Here is a 9761-nt window from a genome sequence, read left to right as displayed (position 1 = left end):
GACAACTTCGTCGGACAGAGGGTTAAAGAAAGTTTCGGCTATGTCTTAATATTATAATCTTTTAATTTCATATGTTGATTATGAAAAGTGAGCAGCATGAGTAAGGGACATAATCAGATACGCATACAGTGAGGAAAATAAGTATTTGAACACCCTGCTATTTTGCAAGTTCTCCCTCTTAGAAATCATGGAGGGGTCTGAAATTGTCATTGTAGGTGCATGTCCACTGTGAGACATAATCTAAAAAAAAAAAAAATCCAGAAAAGAGAAACACGGAGTTTGAGCTCCCTCCAAAGATTCTCTATTGGTTTTAGGTCTGGAGACTGGCTAGGCCACGCCAGAACCTTGATATGCTTCTTACAGAGCCACTCCTTGGTTATCCTGGCTGTGTGCTTCGGGTCATTGTCATGTTGGAAGACCCAGCCTCGACCCATCTTCAATGCTCTAACTGAGGGAAGGAGGTTGTTCCCCAAAATCTCGCAATACATGGCCCCGGTCATCCTCTCCTTAATACAGTGCAGTCGCCCTGTCCCATGTGCAGAAAAACACCCCCAAAGGATGATGCCACCACCCCCATGCTTCACGGTAGGGATGGTGTTCTTGGGATGGTACTCATCATTCTTCTTTCTCCAAACACGTTTAGTGAAATTATGACCAAAAAGTTCTATTTTGGTCTCATCTGACCACATGACTTTCTCCGATGACTCCTCTGGATCATCCAAATGGTCACTGGCAAACTTAAGACGGGCCTTGACATGTGCTGGTTTAAGCAGGGGTAACTTCCGTGCCATGCATGATTTCAAACCATGACGTCTTAGTGTATTACCAACGGTAACCTTGGAAACGGTGGTCCCAGCTCTTTTTAGGTCATTGACCCGTGTAGTTCTGGGCTGATTTCTCACCTTTCTTAGGATCATTGAGACCCCACGAGGTGAGATCTTGCATGGAGCCCCAGTCCGAGGGAGATTGACAGTCATGTTTAGCTTCTTCCATTTTCTAATGATTGCTCCAACAGTGGACCTTTTTTCACCAAGCTGCTTGGCAATTTCCCCGTAGCCCTTTCCCTTGCCTTGTGGAGGTGTACAATTTTGTCTCTAGTGTCTTTGGACAGCTCTTTGGTCTTGGCCATGTTAGTAGTTGGATTCTTGAGAAAGGAGAGAACAAGAGCGGTTTGAAATGGAGGAGAAATTTGTTAAAGAACAACACAGGTGTACAATTTTGTCTCTAGTGTCTTTGGACAGCTCTTTGGTCTTGGCCATGTTAGTAGTTGGATTCTTGAGAAAGGAGAGAACAAGAGCGGTTTGAAATGGAGGAGAAATTTGTTAAAGAACAACACAGACTTGAAACAGGAAGATGAAACATCTTTGGAGATGCTCAGAGAAAATCTGGGAAAGAAAGAAAATGAACTTAATAAACAAGAGCAGATGTCGGAAGTAAAAACCAAAGAGCTTTCAAAGCGCTCAGAGGAACTTGAAAATAACAAACACAACGTTGAGAAACGGCAAGCCGAGTTGCGCAATAAGGAAAATGATCTTCTGAAAAAAGTAACAGGATTACAAGAAAAGGAGCAAGAACTTGTCCAGAGAGAGCAGGACCTTGAACTCAAAGGTCAAATCCTGATGGAGCAACAACGAGACATGGAAAAACGGGACAATACCCAGCATGAACATGACCTGGAGCTTGGGAGCATTAGAGAAGCATTGGGAAAAAGGGAGCAAGAGCTGATTAAAGGCGAAGAAGTGCTTTCTCAAAGAGAGCAGAAGCTGAAAAGTGAAGAAATCTATTTGGAGAAAAAACAGCAAGTCAAGCAAAAACGGGAAGAACAGCATGAAGACTTGCTACATGGTCTGAAGAAACAACAGGATGTTTTGAAAGACAGAGAACGCTCTTTTGATACCAGAGAAACCGACCTGCGTCAGCTGGAATTGGAGCTCGCTTTGAGAGATAATAAAGACAAAAGTCTGCAGAACCAAGAATTAGATCTAAAGAAAAAAGAGAGCGATGTTGAGGCCAAAACACAAATGCTGGAGCTCCTAAAAACAACACTAGATGGGAGAGAAAAACAGCTTGAGGAACATCAAAATCAATTGGACAGCAGAACGCTGGAGCTAAATAATGAACAAGACAAGCTGGCAAAGAAGCGAGAGGAACTTGAGAAATGGGAGAAGTATTTATATAACACAGAGCTGAAACTGCTACACAAAGAGCCTTTCTCGGGATATCACCAATGGACAAACAGCGCTGAAATTAATGGGAAACAAACAGAAGCCAAAGACATCCATCAAATGTGTCAAGAAGTTGGAGTAGATGGTGGCATTTGCGAAGCAAAAGGCACAAGAAGTGAAGAGCGATTGCAGTTGGCTACTATAAACGGTGCAAACAACAGATCGGTAAAGAACCAGAGGGTTAAACGAACACTGGAGGCCAGGCAAAAAGAGGAAGACGGTGAGAGTGACAATTCTGAGGGCGAAAGTGAGGAAGACTTCTTTGAATCTTCAAGCACCAGTTTCCCACCTACCGGACATTCACCCTGGCCCGTGTCTGAACTAAGGCTTGTGCTTTTAGGAGACTCCTGGTCGCCCCGTCATCCAGCGAGATGCACCATCGTTGGGCCTGATGCAAATGGATGCAACCCTTAGAGAGGAGAGATATCCGGCAGGCAAGTCACTATTGTAGAGCCTCAGGGTCTGAAATGGAGATCTGGGATTGGCAGTAAAGAAACATTTCAAAAACATCTCTCTCAAAGTGTCTCTCTGTGTCAACCTGGGCCACATGCATTCATCCTGGCGATTCCCGCTTATGTATCCTTCACTGGTCAGTACAGGCGTGCAGTGGAGCGCACCATGTCAGCGCTAGGAGAAGCGTCATGGAGCCACACTATTGTTCTGCTCACCTGGGGGGAAACATTAGGAGAGAGCGGCCAGCAGCACGTGAAGAGAAACAGTGACCTGGAGCGGCTGGTTCGGAAGTGTGGGAATAGATCCCACGTGCTTGACAACAGACATCGGGAATCTCACGTGGTTAGGTTGCTGGAGAAGGTTGAGGAGATGCTTGGAGGAAACAATGGACATTATTACCAACTGGACTGAAAAAGAGTGTTAGGGATTTAAAGTGAGCCTTTATGACTGTGAATAATATTTAAAGTATGATATAGACCTGGTAGATTCTGGTAGATTGTCTTGACATTCTTGGCTGTGAACAATATTTATGTGATTAGCAGTACAAATTAAAATGAAGACTTTTTAAAGACTTTAGAGTAAAATGTGTTTATGTAAAATAAAATAAAAAGTTAAATTTAGTATTTGTTCCATTTTTCTCATTGTTTTAGAGAAACAAAGGGGGGGGGGGGGGGGGGGGCATTTTTGAAAAAAAAAAAAATTATTCATATGTTATGCTATGTCCACTGTGACACCAGGGCTTGAAACGGCATGTATAGGCAAAACAATTATAAAACAATAATAATTTATTATTATTAACCAATTTTTAGATTTCAGGATTTTTTAAACCAAATTTTGATGATTCTCAACTATGTTATTAAAAAATATAACACAAACTGATATACCATTTTACTTTATGCAATATGTGGGTAAGATGGCCATAAATGTATAGTCTCATTCAATACAATGCATCTCATTTGTAATATCATATTAATGTGTTCTTGGGGCAACATGTAATGAAAAAAGTGGGAGTAGCCTAATAATGGGCAACATTTTAATAATATCTAATATAGGTATATTGATATAATTTCTTTCCCTGTTCACTTGTTGTGTATCCCAAAATGCCTGATCAACACACGATAAGTTATGAGGTTTCTAATATTTTGTGATTTGAAAATTAATCAGATTTAGATGATAATTACAAAATATTATCATATTTCCAAATGATTTCTAAATTTGAACACTTATTTAATATCAATCATTTTTAAAGACCGAGGAGTTGTTGTTGTCATGCGGTGAAACCTCCAAACATTTGGTATCTCTGAAAAGCCCTGAATGTGCTCAACTCAATAAAAACAGTGATGGTGTCAGAGAAATTCGCTAAAATATAATGTCCACTACAGTGGATGAGGCTATTCCTGGGTCCCAGGAGGATAGAGAATTACAGCAAAGATGCAAGTATAATGTATATTTCACACTCTTACCAGACGGTGGCGCACTTGTATTAAAAGTTCCTCTGGGACGTTTCACAAACAAGACTTTTTTTTTCCCCACAGTATTTTATAATCTTTACCTAATCTATTAGCAAATATGAGGAAGACGATATTTTCTCTCTTTTTAATAGGCTACCATGGTCAATTTATTTCCATACCACCTCGTGTAAGCAGACCTTTTTATGTAGGCTATATAAATAATTTCAGTCTAAAAATGAGCTCCTCATAATGTGTTGCGATATTGAACCGATGTAAACACCGATTGAAGCATATTCAGGGATTCTCCGGAACATAAACAAAATGCATTTTTCATACTTAGCCTACCTCAGTGAAACGGCGTCTTGTGCTTCCGCTGCGATCATGACAGGTAAATTATACATCTAAAATAGAGGGTATGTTTCGTCTGAAAGAGAAACCCTTTCCATCGAGTGAAAAACTCACATTTAAAATGAAATGATCTAGCCTGGTTAAAACCAGACCATTCTCAGTAGTAACTGAGTTATGGTCTGGCAAAGCTTCATAGACAAATCATTTCCAAAGGGGCGTCACCAACGGGCGTCGCTCAAATGCCTCTAGGCGCAATTGGATAGACCTCAAACCAATCAGAGCGATGAGGGAGATGACGTATGCAGAGCGACGGAGAAACATCTGACTGGCCGTTTCTCAATATGCGTTCTTGTCTGTACTTGTGTTCTCAAATAGGAAATGTCCCCGGTTTCCATTTCAGAAATCTGGTCACCTTACCTAAACCACATGTTAATGTTTAATATATTATTTTTTTTAAATGTAAACGAAAAGAGGCAACGTGTTTTATACTTCGTTTTATTATAAATATATAAGATAATCAATGTAGGCCTAGCTACGCGTTGCCTGAACCACATTCGTGTGGCTTTTATGTTTATTTTTTTTTAATGAAATGAGGCAGTGGTGTTTTATGACATATTTCGTACGCGAACTTCTGACTTGCGTCCGTGACTTGCCAAGTTTGACTCCGGAGAACGAACTCCCGAGGACGGGAGGACACTAGCGCCTACAATGCTGACAGTATCACTCAGTATATATTTGTATATGTAGTGCAGGCAATGCATATTATCTTCAATGCATGTTTATAACAAAACAAAATATAAAAAACCCAGCCTCTTTTCGTTTACATTTAAAAAAACACACACACATAATATAGGCTATGATTATCACTGTAATAAATTAAATATGACACAAAACACAACCCAGTCTCTTTTTGTTAAATGTCAGTTTATGTGTGATCATCAATAGCAATCATAAAAGTAAAAGTAAAAGGTATAAGAAGCTATAAAATAAATAAATAAAGCAATTCAGTCAAAGTCAGGAGACTACAACGGTAAAGTTTAATATCTTAAAAATATAAAGTTATGAAACTTCACTTTGCCCTCAGACAAAACAATCTGTCTAGGAACAAATTATAGATTAATGAGAGCAAAGATCAGCCGTTAAATCTACACAAGACGAGACGGTTTAACCACTACAGAGACATCAGAGCCAGCGGCAGACGGCAGAAGGACTGGCCGAGGAAAGGCGTCTCTCGGCGGGCCCAATGATCGATTGAGCGCCGCTGAACCACTGGAGCTCACAAATAACGGCAGATAAAATTTTAAAAAAGGCACTCTCTTTATAAATAAACCACAGCTTTGAGCTTTAAACAACTACATTCACGCCTGAAAAGGACTTAAAACTATATTTTGTAAAGCATTAACACTACCAGAGGGCTCTCGCTAAGACCCATTCGTTTAGCCACCAAAGGGCCAAGCTGGTATCAGACTTTTGCCGAATCAAGTCGGTAAAACAGCGATAACATCTTTTTTAGATATGAAGGCTTCGAGTGTTGTTCTTTGCTCGGGTTTTAACGAAAAGGAAAAGTTTAAATCGCTTTAAACAGACGCGATAGCTGATTCGAACGAGTGATGCTCCACAAATCTACTTCAATGTCGCTGCGCTGTCGTCATCGTCTAAAGCCCGCCCCAATGTTTCTGATTGGTGCCGCGATTTCTAGGGTTTAGAAATGGGCTTGAATGTGCTCTTTGCCAGACTACTTGCAGAGCAAATCTAAATTTACCGGAAGTTGTCTGGGTTTTCCCAGACTAGAAATTATCCTTTAGCCACACACAGAAAACCCAAACGCTTACATATAATCTGAGGTAAATGAATTGTTATTTTGGGGGTTTTCTTGTCATTATCCGCACTATAGCATTAATGAGTATGGCCATGCTAACATCATTTAATCAGCATAAACTTCATATATCAGTCTCCTCTTAAACTACTAGACAGATGTGCATTCATTCATTGCTTATTGTATGTGTTGTAGCCTAAATCCTTCTATCTCTAATGGATGACAAAACCTCTTGACAATTCTAATTACACTAAATTCACAGCAATTACCACATGTGCCCATTTCTCTTTTGGTCAGATCATATCAAGCAATGTTGAGGTTTTTATATGAGGATGTAAAACGTAATTACACTGTTTAAGTTTGATTGCATGAAACTTTAACATAAAAAATAGGCTACAAAACAAATGCTGATCAAATGGTTCTGGCTCTAAGCAGGGTAAACTTCTGGAGAGACCGTTCACCATAGCATATATATAATTTTAGCTTTAGGCTACTCTAAAAGGAAGAGAAAAAAAGTCCACAATTGCCTTTTCAAAATAATAAAAAGAAGAAGTATGGAAGTCATGTCAAATTCACATTCACTCCCAGTGTCTCTTTTAGAAACCCCATCGCAGCATTGTTAACCTTTAAAAAAAAAAAAAAAAAGTATTATAATTATAATTTAATTTATAATTTTATCATTAATATTTTTGTGTAATTTGTTATTATGTTGTATTTCAGAAAAATGCTGTTATTCTGAATGATCTATTCATCAAAGAAAAAATAAATAAATGCATCAGTTTAAACAACATATTAAGCAGCTTAGCTGTTTTTAACATTACATTTTTTCTCAGTCGCTTTGGTACATTTCTCAGATCAGAATTGAAATTCTCAAAACTACCTGTTCAATCTTCACATCATTGTGTCACTTGTGCACATCAAAAAAGCAGTTTCTCATTTCTTTGAACAAGTTGCAAATGCTTGTGTACATCCATGCAAATGATTATGTACAATTTTCTGCTGTTTCCTACATTATCAGTTGCTTATGTCATGTTGATCAAAATGTATTATAATGGGTCTCTGTTGAATAGTCTCACCCCCCACAACATTTAGCCATTAGTTCATAGCATAAGTCTTTACATGCAAAATGGTTGAACAAGTTGTCGTAATATGTCAAGCATATTTCTATACATTTCCGTTAGACGTTCATATTTCTACTTTTGTTTTTCAGTTTTTTTTCCTTTGTGCTATGCAGTGCTGTCTTTTTCTCGCTGTATCGCAATGGCCTGTCAACAAATTACAGTACAAACAGTAAATGTGAATCTTGTCCAGTCTCTTACAATCAAACTCACACATACACTGAGGTGTAACCTACAATTTACAATAATTGTCATTAAAACTTTAGCCATAGTTTACATCAGAACATCCCTCCAGAGTACACTATTGACAACATGACTAAGCAATTTGACTGTCTTATCCGCACACAATGATACAAGGACTTGTCATTCTGATGGCACTGACATGTTCATTGACACAGATATTTACTTTTGTGAGATGAACTAAGGATTTTGAGCAAGAGACTGGCTTTTGCAGGTAATCCATGGTGTTTTGCTATTTGTACGAATTGTTTTGAGAAATGCACTTACTGTTTTGCAAATGCGACTGAGAAAAACTGTAATAATGATCATTAATAATCATAAATGTTTCATGAGCTGCAAATCATCATATTATAATGATTTCTAGGATCATGGGACACTGAAGACTGGAGTAATGATGTTGAAAATCCAGCTTTGATCTCAGGAATAAATTACATTTTAAAATTTATTCAAAAAGAATTTTTAAACAATTTTAAATTGAAACAATATTTCATAAAGGTCAACCTGATGTCTCCGAGGGCAGACATATCAATTCTGATGGACCATGAGGAGAACACTCTAAATAAAGTCTTCTCGTAAAAGCTGATGCAGATACAGTTTTTCTTCACCCAAAATCCACCATCACACGTGGAGAAAACTACAAAACTCACCTCAGATCAGCAAATTTGTGAAGGCCAACGTTTAGCCACATTTACATATGGACCATGAAGCAAAGACAATTTTAGGCAATTTTCTTTCATCGTATCTTGTAAAGTTTCTGATTGCTGGTAAAGTGCACATTGCATCTCGACTCAGACCTGGACAAGAATGTGGGCAAATGATTCTACGGCTTATCACTTTATTCAAACTTCACAGAACAGTGCATTATAAAAATGCATGAAAAACTTTGATAAACATTTGAAATTCAAGTCCCAAAACATCAAGCCTGTCTATAAATTAACTTTTTATTAAAAAGTAATGTGAAAGTGAGTTTCATGGTATTTGGGGTAATAAACAGGTGTCCACCTATAAATCACCATATTTATAATGAAACCATATATATTTTATATTTATTTTTAACTACTGTAAAACTTTATTAAATTATTATGGGATCTCATTCAATGCTTTAAGAATCTTTACTTAAAAACGTTTTTTTCTGAATTTTTTAAATATATTTTTATATTAACATTTTAAAATGTATTGAACAATAATGCATTATTTTATTTATCAAAAAAACAGAAAATAGTACTATATGGTTGTCCCAAACCATCTCAGTGTAACTGCTTTTATAAAAAAAAATTCTTCATATTACTATATTAAATTAATATGAAGAATTTAACTGTTCTGCATGAGATTTAATAATAAAATAATTTCTTGGTAAATAATTACAGAGTCAACAGGGCTGTAAACAATTGGATAACCTGAATCAAAAATGTGGTTTAATATCAAAAAGTTACATGCATGGGCGTTGGAGCCAAGGGCGTGGGGCAAGACCCACCCACTTTTTACGATCAATGATATTGGACCCACTCACTTTTATCGTCTCTAATTCAATGTCTGTTTACCTACCCCTAACCAATAAACATTTATTAAACACATGTTAGACACTATTTCCACTATTTCCTATTTCCAATTTCCATATTTTCTTCATTTTTATTGAAAATAATAACTTTCCGATCTGATATGTGATGGGAAAAGGGAGAAGAGTGAGTTTGAACCATAAGGTGGATTCGAACCTCGGGTCGATTTGCGTCAAAACTTGATGCCAATGCGTCTTACCCCTGGACACTATTGCCACTCCTAAAGATAAAGTGATTTCTGTAATCTCGTCTTGCCCAAGCAGACGTTTAGAAAACAAGGCGATATATTTGTACTTAATGTAAATGGCATCTATTCCAGTAATAGTTTTCTGAGAAAGGACCCACCCATATTTTTTTTGCTTCCGACGCCCATGGTTACATAACAGAAATAGCACATTAAAGTTACAAGTTAACTACATGATGTAAGAACTTTTTGTGTGTTTGTACAGGTCTGGTATAAGGAATGTTTTGCTCATGTGGCCAAAATGTCCACCCAATAGAGAAAAGCTTTGCACGGCAAGAAAATAATTAGAGGAAACCTTGCTTTTAACACA

Source organism: Gobio gobio (genome assembly GCF_949357685.1).
Source record: "Gobio gobio genome assembly, chromosome: 2".
NCBI classification, from domain to species: domain Eukaryota; kingdom Metazoa; phylum Chordata; class Actinopteri; order Cypriniformes; family Gobionidae; genus Gobio; species Gobio gobio.
This window is presented reverse-complemented; position numbering follows the sequence as displayed.